Consider the following 20,084-nt stretch of genomic DNA (forward strand, 5'->3'; position numbering starts at 1 on the left):
CCATGTTAACTTGTTGATCCTGTCAAAGATGGAGACACAGGAGGGGGAATTTCTTGCATTCAGCTTATTGTGTCATCACTGAGGGCATGATTTTATTACTCCATCGTTCCCAGGCGTAAGTGAACGCTTCATCACTGCAAATCAAACACCATTTCCAGACCCAGCACCCTGGGGATTTCCAGCTCCTCATTAGTATCCTAACATTTTAGCTAAAATATTGTGTCTCTCTCATGAAATGTGAGAAGAGATAGTTTTTGAGTCACAAGTGCAAAACCCCACTGGAAAACAGGACAGAATGATGATTGTCATGGGGTTTTGAGTGACGTGATAACTCATTGTGCATCTATCTTATTAGCATCAGGCCTTTCTATGTGTTTTTTCAGAGTCTGTGGGAAAGTTTTATAATATTAACTCTTTTTTTTTTTCCTTGTAGTATCAGGGATTGAACCCAGGGGTGCTTAAACATCGAGCCATATTCACAGCCCTTTTTTATATTTTTATTTAGAGACAGGGGTCTCAATGAGTTGCTTAGGGCCTCACTGAGTTGCTGAGGCTGATTTTGAACTTGTGATCCTCCTGCCTCAGCCTCTAGAGCCACTGGGATTATAGGCATGAGCCCCTGCACTTGTCAAGATTTACTCTTTTTTTTTAAGAGAGAGAGAGAGAGAGAGAGAGAGAGAGAGAGAGAGAGAGAGAGAGAGAGAGAGAGAGAAATTTTTTAATATTTATTTTTTAGTTTCGGCGGACACAACATCTTTGTTTGTATGTGGTGCTGAGGATCGAACCCGGGCCACACGCATGCCAGGCAAGTGCACTACCGCTTGAGCCATATCTCCAGCCCCAAGATTTACTCTTAAAATAAACTTTACTTTATAAATGAAACATTAGAAGGGAAGACCTAGGATACTTTCCAACTTCTGATAATGTTGTTTTTATCAAGAGTATCATTTTTAATGCCTTGAGTTATTTAAGTTAGACATTTCTACAATGAAAGTTGCTATGGGCACAGTATACTGTGTCCCCCTAAAATTTACATGTTGAAGTCCTAACTTCTAGTACCTCAGAATATGGTTGTATTTGGAAACAGGGACTTTAAAGAAGAAATAAAGGTAAAATGAGGTCATATAGGTGGGTTCTTATCCAATGTGGCTGGTGTCTTATAAGAGGAGGCTATAAACAGAGACATATACAGAGGGAAGATCGTGTGAAGACACAGAGAAGATGTTTGGTTTTTAAGTCAAGGAGGGAGGACTTCAAAGAAACCAAATTACTGCCTTGATCTTGGACTTCTAACTTGCTTATTTGTGACAAAATAAAGTACTGTTGTGTGGTTTAACAACACAACCATGATATTTTGTTATGCAGCTTGGATAAACTAATAGAAAAAAACTTCACAGTTTCACAAACAAAATAAAAGGAATTCATGCCATACTTTTTATCACCCTTTAATAGTTAGACATATATGACTTCTATCAACTGTTTAGTATAATTTTCTCATTTAAAAATAACTTTCTGTACCTGGACACAGATTACACGCCTGTACTTTCAATTCTCATTCTAGAGGCTGAGGCAGGATTGATAGTGTGAGGCTAGCCTCAACAACTTAAAGACCTGAGATCCTGTCTCAAAATAAAATTTAAAGGGGGCTGAAGATGTTTCCCAGTGGTGAAACACACCTTAGTTCAATCCACAGCAACACACACACACACACACACACACACACACACACACACACAAACTTTCTGTTACTAAAAATATTCATTGGAAATAAATTAGAAAACACACGTTATCAACTGAAGAAAACAAAAATGGCCCAATATTCTTCATCAGCTAAAATGATAGTTTATCACCCAAGGCTTCTATTTGCAGATAGATATAGTCATGCTTTGAAAAATTCTAATTATCATGGACTTTTCTCACATATTGTCATTGTGACTTTGTTCGAGTTGTGTAACTCACATACACTACAGTTTTGTCCCCTGTAAAAATGGGAATAATAAGAATTTCCTGTCCAGGTTTTTATTGATTATATGTAAATATTATACCTACAGCTCTTAAGTGCCTGGCACATAGAAACCAAAAAAAAAAAAAAAGTCTCTGTATATTTATATATACTGTATTTTACCACACTGGGATCAATCCATGTATTGTTTTGTGATCTGTTTTGTTTTAATGTCTGGCATAGTTGTACAAGTAGTTATTTATCACATTCTATTTTGGGGTATAAAAGTGACTCACATCCAAAAATGTCTTCTGGTCTCATAGTATTTTCACTGGAACTGTCTTTTTTCAAGCTTCATGGTGTAGAATTTCATTCAATTTTAAGACTCATGTTCTCTTTTCAGCCTCCTTTTGTTTGGGACAATTTCCAAAAGCACAGTTGGGGGAACTCATCCATATTTGAGGCGTTGCCAGGCAGTAAAGGGAAAATAGAGCCGTTCCTGCTGACTCTGCATCACAGCTGCCAGGTGCCTTGGTTAACTTATGGAAAACAAAACAAAAGAAAATGGTGAAACAAAATTCTTTGGAGACCTCAATATGGTGGTGGCAGAATTGAGGTTTGCACCGCTGGTATTTTAAGTAGTACATCCAAGGGTCATCTATATCCCAAGCCCACAAGTCTGTGCCAGAGGCAGGCTGCCATAGAGCAGGATGAGCCAATAGGAGGAGACTCTAGTCAGGTAAGGAAGGGACCAGGAAGTCACCCCTCAAGACTACCAATACCATCACTACCACCAAAAAGCAAACTCCACCACCTGAAACTTTGCATATGGAGTTTTCCTAAAACACAGAAACTCATGGGAGAATTTAAACCCAAAATTCCCAGGATGAGTGATTTTCAAGTCTTTTTTTTTTTTTTTTTTTTGCTACCAGGGATTGAACCCAGCAGTGCTTAGCCACTGAGCCACATCCCCAGCCCTTTTTTAGTTTTTAATTTTGAGACAGGGTCTTGCTAAGTTGCTTAGAGCCTTGCTAAATTGCTGAGGCTGGCCTTAAACTTGAAATCCTCCTTCTCAGCATCCTGAGTCACTGGGCCAATGTAGATTTTGATGGGGAAAGAGGACTAGCTTGAGAGAGCACAGCACCTGTGGGTAAGGGAGACACCAACTCCAAAGAAGCAAAGTAACGCAAAGAAAGGGTAGGGTGGAGGATGAGATTTAAACCTGCACAGTTAAGTCCCATTTACCTCCAAGCATTCAAGGGCCAGTCAAGGGTGTGGAATGATGGGACTGTAGTCAAGTTCATTTATGGACACTTGTCTCTATTATGAAAAACACTACACCTTAAAAGAGCATCAAGATATCTCCCAAATGTATGCAGGGTAAAGCTGCCTGCATACAGAAAAAAAAACCTGCCTTTATCCAGCAGCTCTTTATAGAGGAGACTTGGGCTCCACGGAAAGACATAAGGCAGCAAAGTGTAGTAGCAGATAACTATAATCCCAGCAACCGAAAAGGCTGAGGCAGGAGGATCGCCAGTTGGAGGCCAGTCTCAGCAACTTAGTGAGACCCTCAACAATTTACTGAGAACTTGTTTCAAAATAAATAAATAAATAAATAAATAAATAGGGCTGGGGTTGTAGCCCAGTGGGAAAGCACCCTGGTACCAAAGAAAAAAGACACAAGGCAGGGAATTGCCACCTGTCAGCAGCAGCAGTTCTTTCTTCCAGTGGCTCCATTATCACATCAGATTAATTCAATAAATATTTGAAAAAGATACTGCATTAAGGTAGATTTGTCCCATGTAGGCTTCTGTAGGCAGCTGGGAGTTCTTTCATGAAGCAGCTATAGGAGGACTCTGGCACAGGGAGATACGAGGAAGCCAGCAATGGAACACCCCCATACTCAGAGGGTCAGTTGCTTTGCCCTTACACTGAAAGGGGAAAAAAAAACCCAAAAACATGATGCCACAGGACAGCCCTATAGGACTCTCTGTCTTTCAGCTTTCTTTTTTTTCTATTTTTTTCCCCACCTAGACAAAGAGGCTCCCTGATCAGGATAAACAATTTAATATGGATCGTTGAATCACCTGGGCAACAGATGAGACTGTTTATTTCATAAGAGATTTTTGTGGAACAATATATTCAAAAAGGTGGCTCAGTGGCAAAATATTGCTGCAGTTGCTTATACCCATTTTAATATTTTACTTTCTGCTCATGTTTCTACAAAAACACAATTCTGTAAGCACAGAATGTTATTGGCATAAACTTTATACCCAGAATGGCCCCAGTAAAACCCCTAGTGACACAATTCCTAAAGTATTACTTACAAGCACAACTAAGCAATATCACTATTTTTGCAGTGTTCCAAAAGACACAGGTTCCCTATTTCATCTGAAAAATGTGCATTGTGCTGGCTGGATAGATCATGATGCCTCCCGAAGTTACAATCTCCTTCTAAAAGAGACTATAGAAGAAAATCAATCAAGACCATTGGTCCCAACTCTGGCTGCAGGTTAGAGTCTCTGTAGGGTTCATCCCCAGAGATTCCAACTTCAAGTTTCTAATTAATCTTGGATGGGGGTCCAATTATTAAAGGCATCTGAGAAGATTCTGTTTTGTAACCAGAGTTGAGATCTGTTCTGGACCAGATTGTAAAATCTGGGGGGAACAGGTAAAGTATGAGGTTACTCTCTCCCCCAAATGCAATTAATTGGATTAAGTAATTTAAGTGGCCTGTGTCAGGATCCCTAAGATCATGCCCATATTCAGAGATTTTCTAGGATTCCCAAGACTTGGTGTATAGTGGGACTCATGGCTAAGATCTATTACAGTGATTTAATGCAATTATACATAGTCAGGTCATAATGAGACCTAGCATCATGAGGTCTAGCACGTGCAAGTCTCTGGGTTCGATCCTCAAGCAGAGTCTAGAGATCCATGCACAGGCTCTACACTTTTCTTCAGTGAAGGGATGCACTCAGGTGTGCTACTTTCTCCAGCAATGAAAATGCAGTCGCTGGCTAAGGCTATAGGTCAGTGGCAGAGTGCTTGCCTAGCATGTGTGAGGCACTGGGTTCAATCCTCAGCATCACATAAAAATAAACAAATAAAGGTATTCTACAACTACAAAAGAGTTTGTTTAGTTGTTGTTTTTTTTTAAATGTAGTCACATGTGTACAATGCTTCTGCCCAGGAAGTCCCACCAGAGATTCAACGTTCAACATTTTTATTGGGGCCTAGTCATATCTGCTCTCTGCCTTGCATGTGCCAAAATTCCAGGCTCTAAGAAGGAAAATGAGTGTTTAGCATAAATCACTTTGCTTGTGCAAACAGTCTAGGCCTACAGAACCACTCTTATCACAGCCAGCCTTGCAAGCAGACCCTTCCAAAGATAGCAGCTATAAGCACACATCCCAGAACAGATGATGATCATCAGGAATTTGAGTTGGGAAATACGCAGAGCTTCAGGCAACTATTTTTGAGAGAAATGGCCACACACAAACAGAAGGAAAGATTAAGAACATGGTTGCATCACATCAATGGCAATGCTCAAAACAAATTTCCGTGGTGAAAATTCAGTAAGATAACACAGCTTTTAAAGCTCTGTTAGTTCTTCTGTTTCCCAAGTACTGTTCCTTTCTGACCCTGAAATCTATCCTGGTGGTTCCTGGTTTTCCATAAATTTCCTCTATAAACCATTTTTCTCCCCCCTTTATATACTTCAATCAGTTAGATATAGTGAGTCTTTATCACTTTGAACTGAAAGAACTAACAAGCACCGGCATCAGGACACCAACCTAGGAAGTAGGTAGGAAAACACCCCCAACAACCTCAAAGAAGAGAAAAAGAGAGGTTTGGCCTGGTCATGCAGATTTGGCTTCATGAAGTCACAACCATCTCTTTCAGAACCCAGAGCCTTCCATGCCTTTGGCAAAATTGAGTGATAATCTGCATAAATGACTGAGATTTGGATCAATTGAATAATTTGACCCTGTGGGTCAGATGTTTCTGTTGATTCTTCAATGGAACAACTTTTCCCTGCCCTGTGAACCAAATTCCTCAAGAGGGAAATATGGGTTTCTGGTACCATAGATACTATCTATCAACCAGCTATTGGCTATAGCCAATAGAAATTGTGGTTGTTCTATTCTGCCCAACCCTTGCTGTTTACTTCGCAATGCATAGTCCAGCCTAGTTCCACCATTCACTTTAATTCATTGGCTCCATACAATAACATTTAGCCTATTCAAAATGCCCAGGTTAATAATAATGATCCCAACTTCTGGTTTATACCTAGTGTGCCTACCCAAAACACTGAGTCTCAGGCTGGGTTTGTGGCTCAGCGGGAGGGTGCTCTCCTAGCACATGCGAGACCCTGGGTTCCATCCTCAGTACCATATAAAAACAAATAAATAAAATAAAGGTGTTGTATCTAACTAAAAAAAAAATATATATATATATATATATATATATATATACGCACACACACACACATGCACGCACACACACACAATCTAAATTGGAACAAATGTAAAGCAAACTAGAAGACTATGACAAGAGTTTGCTGTGGTATGCTTGACTCATACTTGGCCAAATTTAAGTGTCATAATCAATTTTGATATAATGCCTTCAATTCTTTCTTACTTCATATCTCAAAATAATTTCCTGTTAGCTAATATAATGTTTGACTTCAGATCCTTCAAATAAATATATCTAAGAGACAAATTATTTAATTGAAATGAAGAGTTTTGGTCATAAAGTTCAAGGAGATTTGGTCCTTATGTCCCCACAATACAAAACAAATTATTGAGAATTGTGTACGATGCATAGTTGTACGCAATTTGTCTGCTTATATCTTGGTCTCACCCATGTCATGTTTAGAGGGATAAATCTATGAACTTAAAAAAAATTTTTTTTGAGAGGGTCTTGCTGTGTTGCCCTGGCTGGTCTCAAACTCCTGGACTCTAGTGATCCTCCCAGCTCTGCTTTCTGAGTGCTGGGGGGCACACGCCACCACACTTGGTTTCAAAATCTATTTAAATAGTGAAACAATAACATAAATTTTCAGATGCAGTAGAATGCAAGCTGTTAGGCTGAAGTATTAATTCCTTTCTCTATCATTGCCTTTTTCTTCTTCATGTTTCACTATTTTTCAGTGCTAACACTCTCCATCACCATTATATACTGTTCCCACCACAGTAGCTATTGATTTAAATAAATGATAAAATCTTAAAATGGAAGGAGACAGTACTAATCATTAGAAATTCAAACCCCTCAATTTAAATACAAAGAACCCAAAGCTCAACAGTGTTAAACATATCCAATATGTCTCACAGTTAGCTAGAATCAGAACTCCTATCTCTTGACTACCAAGCTAGATTTTTGGGTTTTTCCTTTTTCTTTCTTTCTTTCTTCTTCTTCTTTTTTTTTTTTTTTGCTGTTGTTGTTGTTTTGCTTTTTAACCAAGACTCTTCATGTTGGTCTTTTCTTATGCAACAAAATTCAGGCTCCAACCTTTGTGTGTAACTGTAGACTGTTAAAGTTCTTATCTTTTCCACAGTCTGCTGTCATTCTCAGAAAACATTAACATTTGCAAAGCTGTGGATTTGTGATTGTGCAATAAATAAATAATACAAGATCCTCAGATTTGCTAATGTTTGCAGAATAAGGTCACATGTTTCTAAAGAACAGGAAGTTACACTCAAAATTTGTACTTTTGAGTCTCTTAAGTCAGCAAAATATGTTGTTTGCTATAGTTGTTTAAAAGATTATTTAATTTTCTCTCAATTATAGACACACATCACTTAACCGTATTCAACTTAAAGAAGATAAATATTACCTATTTCACTTCTTTAAGCACAAATTTAGACATCAGTTAATCTATCAGTAATCAATGGAGAAGAAGTAAGCTAATTAATGGGCTTTCAAGTTTGGGTTTGGTAGAACGGGGCCAACAAAACACAAACCAAGGTGTTCTCAGAGCATTTAATGTACAAAAATACATTAATAATGTGCAAGAGGATATATAAGATCATACAATAAATCTTGCAATGCCATGACAAATCAAAGATGAAAGAGATTAGTAGAGATAAGGCTGTTTCAATTAATATTTCCTTACTAGGCATTTGTGTTTGGAAATAATTAGAAAAGAACATTTTTGCCCTGAGATCTATTTGGAACAGCAAAAAGCCAGCCTGGTATCCACCCGATATTTATCTCTAATTATTTCATCTATACAATGAATATTTATTGAACACATCCTTATATGTCTAACACTTTGCTGAGCATTGCAAAGATTCCCCTCTGAAGCACATTATTTAAATTCTCAAGGCCTATTTTCTAAACAATGAAATATGAAATATAAACCAGATAACATTGGGTCCTACCTAGTTCTCATTTTTCATGAGTCTAATATCCTCTAAGACTAAACGAGAATTCCTACCAGATTCATACAATCTATCTGAAACAACAAATTTGTACACATAGAGTACTTAAGTAGGAATATACAATATCGAATTTTCAGAGATTTTATTTTATTTTTTATTTTTATCTTCTAACATGGAGAAAGGTTAAGGCACATTTCCTTCACCAACAGTGGCTCAGTCAGTACCCCCAGTGAGGTGAAAGCATGTCCCTTAGAGGGGGATATCAAAATGGCAGTCGGGAGCCACAGAGGTTTGAAATAGTCTCACAGGTGATTCAGACCAAAGCCCCTCCTCCACAGAGTGACTCTGACACCTCTTTACACAATTGAGAATCGTTAGATTAAATGTTCAAATGAGTGTAATAGTTGAAGAAGAGAACAGTTAGCAGAAATGGTAAAACAAACAAACAAACAAAAAACAACTTTCTTCTTTCATTCAAAATAAGTTTAAATATCTATTATGCTCTAGTTATTGTGCTAGACCTTACAGATTAAAAACAAACCTGAGTCCCAGCCCTTAGGGGATGTTACGTTAGGGTTTGGATATGAAATGTTTCCCAAATGCTCACGTACTGAAGGCTTGGTTCCCACTGCAGCACTATTCAAAGGTGGGGCTTTAGATAATGAGGGCTCCAAGCCTTATCAACAGATTAATCCATTAATGTTTTTTTAATTGAATGAACTATTAGGAGGCAGAGGAAACTATAGGAGGTAGACATAGTTGGAAAAGGTGGGTCACTGGGGGCTTGTCTTTAAAGGACAGATTTTTGTCCCCAGCAGCCCCCCCCCCCCCCCCCCCCCCCCGCAATGCCTACCTTACTTGCTTCCTGGCCACCATGAGGTAAGCAGCTCTGGTTTACCACGTGCTCTGCCATGATGTTCTGTCTCACTATGGGGCCAAGTGACTATGAACTGAGTCCTTCCAGACCATAAGCCAAAATAAATCTTTCCTCACTTTAAGTTGATTTTCTCAGGTATTTTGTCACAGGGACAGAAAGCTAATGGACATAGGGGGCTTACAGCATTATAGTCCAGAACACCCACAGGTCATAAAAGCTGACTTGGTCTAGCTTAAACACTAAGCCTTTTCATTGAATGATATAACTAGATGCCTAAAAGTAAAGCAGGCATCACAGTTAGCTTACTGTAGCAGCTGCAACCAAGTAGTTTCAAAGAACCTCTGCTTTAAGTCCCAGCTCCCTGGTTACTAACAATATAATTTGAGCAAGTTGCTCAGTTTCTCCAAGTCTTAAGTTCAACACCTGTAAATAAAATTGGAATAATAATTGTCCCTGCCTCATACTGTTGTTATAAGGATTAATTAAGGCAGTGGTAATAAAGCACATAGCCCAGTGCCTCACTTATACTGAGAGCTCAAAACAGTAATTATAATTATCATTATCATAAATGAAGAGATCAACTATATTCAATAATAAGATTGGGGGTATGAGGGATTAAATTCAGGGGTTCTTTACTGCTGAGCTATATTCCCAGTCCATTTTTATTTTTTATTTTGAGGCAGGGTCTCTTTAAGTTACTTAGGGCGTTGGTAAGTTGCTGAGGTTGATCTTGAATTTGCAATCCTCCTGCCTCAGCCTCCAAAATTGCTAAGATCAGGCATGCACCACTATGTCAGGCAATATGATGACTTTTTTTTTTTCTTTTTTAAAATTTTACAACACATAGTCTGGGCATGGTGGTTCACACTTGCAGTCCCCAAAATTGGGGAGGCTGGGACAGAAGAATCACAATTTCAAGGCCAGCCCAGGCAACTTGAAGAGAGGGTCTCCAAGTTTATAAAATAAAAAGGGATGTAGCTCAGAAGTAGAACATTTTGGGTTCCATCCCCAAGATGAAAGAAAGAAAGAAAGAAAGAAAGAAAGAAAGAAAGAAAGAAAGAAAGAAAGAAAGAAAGAAAGAAAGAAAGAAAGAAAGAAAGAAAGAAAGAAAGAAAGAAAAAAAGAAAGAGAGAAAGAGAGAAAGAGAGAAAGAGAGAAAGAGAGAAAGAGAGAAAGAGAGAGAGAAAGAGAGAGAGAAAGAAAGAGAGAAAGAAAGAAAGAAAGAAAGACAAATTTTATGATACACAGAACATACAACTGAGCTTATGAAAGAGGATTTTTTAAAGTTGGTTAAAAAGTGATCAGAGAATGATAATTTGCAGAATGTGATAAACCCCCCCCCACACACACACACACTCTCACTCTTTTAAAAATAAAGTTTGGCTGAGAAAGGAAGATAAAATAAAAGGACAAACTTTTTCTATGAAGGGTCAAAATTTTTTTTAAATGACAAAATGGTAATATTTATTAACCAATAGGTACAGGTATTTAGTTATAATTTCCTTTATCTGAAAACTAATTTTGTTTTTTAAAGAATATGTCTGGTGCTTTTAACCAGCAGGTTTTGCTAGATTAGATATGCCATAATCATTGAACTAGCAAAGCTCAGTTGGGCCAGGTAGGGCCTGGCCTGTCTCAGAAGCAGAGGAAGATGTTGCAGATGTTGCATTGTCTTCCCTTTCTGGGGGGGATGTGTCCCTGTAAGGCATTTGGACTTTGAGCACAAGAATCAGGCTCACAGCTGGCCTTTGCATTCCCAGCCTATCTCAGCAGGCACGGTGACTTCTGTGGTCTAGTTTGTGGTTATCACTTAGATTCTCCTGGAAAAATAATCTTAGCAATCTCTTAAAACCCTTTCCAAGTCCCTGTCTGTTTACTTTAATCATTTTCATGCTCTAATTGGGCAATTCATAAAACAATCTACAGCGTACCTGCATGATCATAGTCATGCTTTATAGCTATTGTAAAGATAGATTATCACTCAGCTCTGTCTGGTGATAGGTGTGTGTGTTTAAGTGTGTTGTAATAAGAGTCCTTGCAGCTGGGCATAGTGACACATACCTGTAATCCCAGCAACTCAGGAGGCTAAGATGGGAGGATTCCAAGTTTGAGGTCATCCTAGGGAACTTAGCAAGAACCTATCTCAAAAAAGGGGGCAAGGAGGAAGGCTGGAGATGTAGCTCAGTGGTGGTAGAGCCCTCCCGAGTTCAATCCCCAGTACCACAGGGTGGTGGGGGCAAGAGTCCTTACATTCCGTCTAATCCCTCTCATCTCCAGAAAAAGAGGCCCAAAGAAATCATATTTCAATCACTTACAACTAGTAAGTAACAAAACTGAAAACCAAATTTTGGACCCATCATTATCTTTATGTAAGATCATACCCTTACATTTATTTCTAAGATGTTTTGGAATGGTCATTTGTGAAGATCCTACAAGCATCAATCATTAAGACATCATGATTTAATGCCTGTGAAGTAGCCTAAGTGTAATGTGGCTAACACTAGAGGCCACGTCCCTGGGGGGTGGTTTGCATGTTTAGCCTGTGCCTGTCAATGCAGCCATACTCCTGGAAGTGTAATCTAAAGAGATAAATCCCTTTGCATGACTTCATGGTGTGAAGAGTTCAAGGCAGATCTTGTCTGTGGACATGATCTGTTACAGCCTTAACAATGTCCATAATGTTGCTGACTGGTTAGGCACACCCTGTTGGAACTATCAACATAGCCCAGCTCATCTGCTACTGGGTTAAAGTACCACTAGAGTGGAGAGGACTTTGAGAAGACACAAGGGCACCTAGATCTAGTACAGTGCTTTTCCAACTTTAATGTGTATATGAATCACACAGAGGTCTTGTTAAAATGTAGACTCAGAGGAAATAAGTTTTGGGAGTGTCCTGAAATATTCTTAATTCCCAACAAATGTTTAGGTAATACCAACACTTCTGGTCCAATACCCTTTAAATAGCAAAGTTTTTTCCTGTGCTTAAAAATCCACCAGGGTCTGTAATGAAGCAGTGTTAGTCTCTAAGTCAGGACTTGGTGGCCAGAGAGGGTTAGAAGCAAGTGATTTACATAAGAATCACTCACAAAGTTTTAGTCATAGGCTATCTATCTATGCTAGTCAGATGCAATTATTATTTGTAGTGCCCAAGTACTCACAACAAAGTTTACACTGGAACATCTCCAGACCCCAAGTGCTACTAGCAAATTGGGCAAATAGCAAATGCCCCCACTCTTTAATTTAGAAAGAATTTTCTATGAGCTAGGAACCGAAAGAAGTGGATTAAAGAGAGAAAATGGAACTTAGAATGAAAAGGCTCTGATCTGGTATCAAAGTCCAGTTTGTTCAGTTACCACCTGTGTGGCCTCAAGTAAGTTGTTATAAAGCCTTTGAGACACAGTTTCCACAACTCTACAGGGGAAATAATAATAACCAAGTCACAAGGATTTTGCACTTTGAAGAAGATCATGGTTTAAAAAGTGCTTTTGTAGACTAAGAGCTCTACATATAATAGTTTTATTCAGAAGACAAAAGTTTAAAAGTAAGTTATAGATGGGTACTAATGATGTTTCCATTGAACTTAAAAAGCTACAGAGGAAACAGCTGACATTTAACTTTTTATTCATCCTCAGTGAGCTTAATATCAGAGAGAAGGCTGGTGGGCAAGCTTCTCAGGGCCTCAGCAATCTTGCAATATCTCAAGAATATCTCACAATATTCCTGCCAGGTCCCTGTATTGGTAGTATCTGAGAGAACATCCTCTCTGTTATTTAAGCTCAGTGTGGCACATCACAAAATAATGAAAGCTTGGATGGTCTTTCAGTTCCCCTAAATCTATCAGGTTCTCTGTTCCCTGTTATCTACCCTAATTATAGCAGGAAACAAATTGGGTCTAGTTGCTGATGTTATGTAAATGAAAAAATATTGCAAGAGAAATAAAATATGTACATATTTGAGCTAATGGTACATAAATAATAGCACATCCATGCTACGTGTCTTAGGGTTTTATAATTTACAGGTCTTTGTATACTACCTAGTGGGAGTCTCCTATTAATCTATAAATTGCTTATTGTTAGTACCTAAGGATTATGCAGTTCCTCAACTATCTATCTAAATGACTTGTTTGTTAATCTTTTGGTTGTAAAATTTGATGACTGTATATCACAATAGACCCTGGTTGCCTCTCCTTCCCTTCGTAACGTTCCCCTGGGTATCCACACGTCCTTATGGGGCCTATGCTTTTAGGACAGGGGTTCTCACTCAGAAGCCATTTTCTCCCATCCCAGGGATATTTGACAATGCCAGTCATTGCAATTGGTATAGAGGGTTTCTTAAACTTGTAGGTAGAGAACAAGATGATACTAAATAGCCTCCAAAGCACAGGAAAGTGTCCCGGTTACCATAACAAAATACCCAACCCCTAAGTCTCAACTGCTGAGTTTGAGAAACTCTGATTTGAGAAGCTGCCTCCACTTGTCTCTAGCAGTGGGGCAGGTGGCTCAAGACTGGCCTTAAAATCACACACAATCCCATCTCCTTGACCGAGTGATAGATTTGGGATGAACACATGATCATTAGTGCTCAATGATGAGCTTGAGAAGACATTTCCAAAGGATTCCTGGGAGAGACAAGATTTCTCCCTCTTTTGAGAGAAGATTTAGAAGTGATTCTTTTTGGTTCAGCTTTCACTAGGCTGGATTATAATGGACAAATTTTATATTCTTTTGAAAAAAATTAATAACAGGAAAAATATATAAAACAAGGATTTGAAGACATCAGTTATCAGACTGTGGAGAACAGTTGTCCCAGAAAAGGACAAAAATGAAAGAAAAGACATCAAAGAATATGTGAATTATGAAACAATCTAGTAATACAGTGTTATTAGATTAACTGGGGTAGGATGGGGAGAGAAAATATATTTGAAGAAATAGTGGCTGAGTAAAACAGAAACTCAAAATCCAAGAAACTGAGTACAAAAAAAAAAAGGGGGCGGGGAGAGAATATCATAGTAAAAGTAATTTAAGTCAGCAGTAGAAATTTGTAAACTATTTTCCCTTAAAAGAAATCTATAGCCAGATGTGGTGGCACATGCTTTTAATCCCAGGTACTCAGACAGCTGGAGTATGATTGCAAGTTCAAGGTGAGTCTTGCAACGTAGTGAAACCATGTCTCAAAAAAAATTTAAAAAGGGCTGAGGCTATAGCTCAACGGTAAAACACTTGCCTAGCATGCACAAGGCCCCGGGTTTAATTCCCAGTAACACACACACATATATACACACATGTACACAGACAGTTCTATATGATAAACAGTTTTGAGAAACCTGTTTTAGATTAATTGGTTTTCTGCTCTAAGTCAGTGTTGCAATGTGAATCGTTTGATTTCTCTTTTAGCAGAACTCAAAACTGCTTGGATTTGTTAATAGAGCTCATTGTCCTGGTAATGTATTATTCATCACCATCACATGGTCAAGTCAGACCAAGTTGAAGGAGGCAGCCAAAAATTCTGTGCCCAATTCATTTAACTGTTTCCCCACAGCTGCAAGTCCTATATTGCCTTAATCTATGTATTCAGGGACTTACCTCCCACCCCACCACTTTAGAGACAGACACTCAAGGACAATGTAGTATGACTTCCCATGAATTATTCCAGATAAAAATATGTGATTTTTTTTTCCTATTATTTAATTGCTCCAGTTTTTCCGTGCAATTCATGTCCCTAATGACTCTCAAACACTGGCTCCTCCCACGAGACAGATACCCAATTGTCTGACAACACAGGACCGTTTAAGAATCAAGTGATGAAAGACAGCGTGAGAATTGGAAATTTTCATCAGTCCACTAGCGGCACTGTCACCCTTGGCCCTGCTCCCTCTAATGATCATTTGTTCCCTGTTCTGGGTTAAAGTTCCAAGATTTCAGCCCTCCTGTCTAGACTCAGATGCCTGCCATTTTTCCTGCAATGACTAGAAACAACACCAGGTTAAGTATGTCATCTAGACAGGTTCCAGCTTTGAATACCTACGGCCCTGAAACCAGAAATTTTCCCAAATCCTTAAATCCTTGCACTGAGCTTAGAGTCCCCTGTCATCCTGGAAAGGTCTGCTTTGTGGTCCGAACTGAACTCTCCTGCCAACAGGCTTCAGTTCATTCTGACAGGCTTCCTAAATCTACCCTCAGGGAGCAGGTGTTGGGCAATCTTCTTTCTTATTTGAAAGGGCTGATCTCCTTGGGCAATTGGTCTCCCCATCCTCCTCCCTCATGAAGGAAGGGGCTCTCTTCATCAAATACAAAAGATTCTGTTGCCCTTCCCCAGGGCACCAGTACTTCCTAGTCTTAGTTTTCCATAGTTAGGCGGGGGCCACTCAAGTGATTCCATTCATTAAAGATGATTTTCTCTTTCTACAAATATGAAATTTGCTCACATAATGTTTTCAAATTCTTCTTAAACCTTTCATCCTATAGTTCAGAATCTCCATTACTAAGCAAGCTTAACAATTTCCAAAAAGTTGTTTAGATAGGAGAAGTCTCTGCAGAAATCATATTGCTTTGTTTGTTTTAATAAACGATGGAATTATTAGACATTGAGACCTTCTAAGAGAATCAAATTCTAAGGAAACCCAAGCTCTCTCCTGGCTGCTATCTTAGCCATTTTTTGCGAGGCAGAGGAACATCAGGGATTAAACTAAGGAGCACTCAACTACTAAGACACATCCTCAGCCCAATTTTGTATTTTATTTAGAGATAGGATCTCACTGTGTTGCTTTAGTGCCTCACCATTGCTGAGGCTGGCTTTAAACTTGCAATCCTCCTGCCTCAGTGTCCCGAGCCACTGTGATTATAGGCATTTGCCACTAAACCTGGCTATCTTAACCATCTTAACATAAGCAAATTAAACAGGGCTTTCCCATGCCCCAATTAGGATATATAAGATGTCTCCCTTATATATCCTAATTCTCTTCTCTTCTAGGCCAGGTTCTCTTAACTACAGGTTAGTCTCAACTTGCACCACAAAGAATGATTCCAAATGTTCATACGTAGGGATTTCTTTTCCTGTGCTTCCCGGTATGACCAAAGAATAAAAACTAGTTCAGAAGTTCCCCCAGAAAATGAAATTTTCCCATTTAGATTCAAAAAAATCTCTAACTCAATAAACAAGCCCTTTACAAATTATCAATCCAACAAACTGTCAGTAAACTGGTGTTCAGCCCACAGCCCAGCACTTCTCAAGCACTCATTCATTACTAAATGGGTTTGAATGGATAAATCTGTGTGTTTCCATGTGTTTCTGGCCCTTGCAAATGCCATCATGGATTTCGAAGGCTTAGTGTATTACATGTCTATGTTTGCACTGTAACAATAACCTTCCGAAATCCTAAGGCAAAAGAATTTGTTATTTCTCTAAGATTCCCCCAGTTACTCTAATAGTAGGTTCAACTTTGGTCATTTTTGCTGTCTGAGGCTATATTAGTCAGGATCATTAATACTAGCTTCTACAACAAATGACTCTAAAATTTCAGTGACTTTACACAACTGTTTTATTTCTCATCCACTTAATAGTATCATGCTGGTTGGACAACTCTGCAGGTGAACTTCTTCCAAGGCTCAGATACCAAGGCTCCCTCCATCTGTGCTCTGCTTCCTGGCAGGGAAGGTGAGAGAGAAGAAGATCAGGAAAGTTTTAGTGGCTCATCACTTTGACCAATATTCTGTTGGCTAGAATTAGTCACATGATCCCACTTACGTGGGAGAACACTGGACAATATGTTTTTTTCTGAAGTACTTAGGAGTTCAAAGTTCATAGTTTGTTGAAGTCATGGCACTATCTTTGCCACAAGAGATAAAGGAGAATTTCTCCTGTATATTTCTCTTTAACACAGGTTCATCAGGCATGTCCTACTCAGTCAGCCACTTAGAATATAAAAGCTTTAGATATAATCTGGAAAACTGTAGTAAGCACACTATACAAACAAATTTTATTGAAGGGTATAATTATAATGACTTGGTTTGAAAATCTTAATTGATTTTATTTTATGCTTCTGCAATAGGTAATACTTCGTTCCATAGAATAGAATATGTGTTCTGATAGGCTGAGCTGAAGAGGTTAGATTTTAGACAGAAAAGGGCCGAGAAAAGGTGAAACTAAAAACCAAAATCAGCTGGTATTTCAAAGTTACTTTCCCTTTGAAATACAGACAATGAGATAGACAATAGAAAAATAATGGGTAGGTTAATATCAGATTGCCTCGGGATACTTTTCATAAGGATTAGAAGGTGTAAGGATTAAAGAAGAGGAAACTTGATTATCATGTCAGTCAAAATGAGCTGGTTGAGGAAGTTTTCTGGAGTTCTTTCTCCTGATTTCTGGGAAGGTCAGATTACAATTCAATTTCTGTTTGGTACTAAAGAACCTCAGCCTAAGTGACTCCATTTTGTTTTTTAGTCTGGTCTGTGGGGCTTAGTGAAAGAAGGCTCCTGTCTAAAACAATGGCCTCTTGTAATTTTCATCCAACATGTTTTTTTTTTCCATGTAAACAGTATTTTTCAAAGTCCATGGGCGTACTGTCTTATCGTCTAGAGTCTGGTAAATATTTGCTTTTGATGGCAGCAATTTGCTGCATGATCTCTGGTCTTAACTCTTTCCATTTAGTTCTCTCCCTACAAAATCCTGCTGCTCTCCCTCATTTCTCTCTGCTCAAGTTCCCAGTTTTACTGATTCTAGCTTCCAGTGGCTATTCCCTCACTTTTCACTCCTTTTTTACTCTCCGTTCACGGATGAATAATTTCTTTCTTACCTATCACAGTGAATCCATCCAAACGGCTTTATTTCAGGTCTTAGGAACTGTGATTCAAGTGACAAAGATTCAGAAAGCTCTAAATCATCATTCTGCGGAAGGCAGAAAAAGTAGGAGCTCATGTGTGCTAGTGAATGTTGAGATGAAACAGGAGCTACGTAAGCTACAGAAAAAAAAAAAAGAACATACAAACAAAATGGAAAAGGCCACAAAACAAGAGTCTGGTGATCTCCTGATATGTACTGTAAGCCTCTGAGTACAGTTCAATTGACCACTTCCTCTGGTTGTTCCAGACAGGGTGGAAGAGACCAGAGTTCACATTCCCAGGGAGAAGCTGGAGCCTGCATAAATCCTGCCCCCTTCATGGCCTCCAGACTCCATTTTGAAATACATCCTAATTTTCCTCTTGTTTTCACATTGCCCACAACAGATCTGCAGGCCTAAGACTACCTCAGTGACACAGTGTATTTGATTCTTAATCCTTACTGAATGGTCTCCTAATCAGCTGTTGCCACTGGCGTCACCATCTCCAAGAAATTCTAGAAGGGAGAGGATTCTATTAATAAATTCTCTTTTTCCACTTCTTATTTAGCTGCCTATACCCAGGGCCTCCCTCACCCCCAAGTCCAGGATGGAAGGAACTTGGGAAAATCCAACGGATTTCATCAGCTGGAGCAGCAGTGGTGTTAGGCAGCATGAACTGAGCATAGGTTGTTTGCTAGACACGGTTCTGAGTTCTTTGAATGGATTATCTAAGAAATCCTCAGAATGCCTAAGGACTAATTTTATTTCCTTTTTACACATGAGGGAACCAGAAAGTTCCTTCAGAGGAAGTTGTAGAATATGCCACTCCAAAATATGCCACTTTGGTCTATTGATTATTTTGAGCAAAAGCCAATTAAGTAGAAGCAGACCCAAGAAAAATTCTTTGCCCTCCCCATCTCTACCAGGAACGGCAGGAAATCTTGAATCACCAGAGACTCTAAATTCTTACCTGCTCAGAGAAATCCCAGAAGAATCTGTATAACAAATGTTATCTTCCATCAGCCTCCACATACATTTACCTTCCCCCAATCTGCCTGCCCTAGAAGTTCAAACTCCTTATTCTTTGGTTATTACTTCTCTGCAAGATTCTTATTCTTTGCTAAGATACCATGTGAGTTCAAGTTCTAACCATTCCTCTGAGTTACTCACCATCAAGCATTCTCATGCATACACATGATGCACATGTTAATAAATTTGCTTCTCTCCTTCTGTCTTTTATCAGTCTAATTTTATGGGGCCCCATTCAACAAATATGATCAATAGAGGGAAAAAAAACCTCTGAAGATCAATAGTTGGTAGAGCAGGCATCCAAGCCCAGTGTTACATAATAGTGTGCATGTGGCTGCTACAGGAAAGAAGCAGGAATTGTGTGGCCAGCGAGGAGTGGGGCATGTGCTCCTCTATTCTAATGGTGGGGCAACTGTGTGAAGATAATTGTGGGCAGGACGGCAGGAGTGCCCTGCATCTCCTTCTCCTCCTAGGCCTGTCCTCTTTTCTTCCCACCTGCCTGTGCCAAGAGGCAGTGGCTCCCTGCCTCCTCCCTCTCTGGCAGCCCCAGACAAGTTTCCACTGGCTCTTTGACAATTCTCCGTAGTAAAGTGAGTTAACTCAATTCAAAGGAGGAAAAAAAAATGAAGAAGAAGGAGAAGGAGAAGGAGAAGGAGAAGGAGAAGGAGAAGGAGAAGGAGAAGGAGAAGGAGAAGGAGAAGGAGAAGGAGAAGGAGAAGGAGAAGGAGAAGGAGAAGGAGAAGGAGAAGGAGAAGAAGAAGAAGAAGAAGAAGAAGAAGAAGAAGAAGAAGAAGAAGAAAGAAGAAAGAAGAAGAGCGGTGTTTGGGCATTTAGCCCAAATAGGATTCTTCCATCCAGTTTTTCATTAATAAAACTGACACTTTAGATCTCTGATTAAAAAAACAAACAAACAAACAAACAAAAAAAACCAAAAACCTATGTACTATCTACATAATCACAGGGGAAAAAATCAACAAGTCTTAAGTCATCAACATGCGGACTCGCTGACTACTTGCTCTGAAGCCCCAGAAC

At 39.1% G+C, this 20,084-nt stretch overlaps 1 long non-coding RNA gene across 3 annotated transcripts; it reads right to left on the reverse strand.

Annotated features, from left to right (window-relative positions):
* Positions 1–16,724: 16,724 nt before the first annotated feature.
* Positions 16,725–19,662, reverse strand: LOC120885840 (uncharacterized). Of its 3 annotated transcripts, none has more exons than XR_013426066.1 (3): positions 18,486–19,662; positions 18,000–18,162; positions 16,725–16,846 (listed from the first exon to the last, which is right to left on the reverse strand). It is a non-coding gene; the product is annotated as an uncharacterized LOC120885840 (long non-coding RNA). The 3 variants fall into 3 exon arrangements; XR_005728579.2 differs by having other exon boundaries at positions 18,994–19,658; XR_013426065.1 differs by having other exon boundaries at positions 19,194–19,657.
* Between the last annotated feature and the right edge of the window lie 422 nt (positions 19,663–20,084).

Source organism: Ictidomys tridecemlineatus, chromosome 1 (assembly GCF_052094955.1).
Source record: "Ictidomys tridecemlineatus isolate mIctTri1 chromosome 1, mIctTri1.hap1, whole genome shotgun sequence".
NCBI classification, from domain to species: domain Eukaryota; kingdom Metazoa; phylum Chordata; class Mammalia; order Rodentia; family Sciuridae; genus Ictidomys; species Ictidomys tridecemlineatus.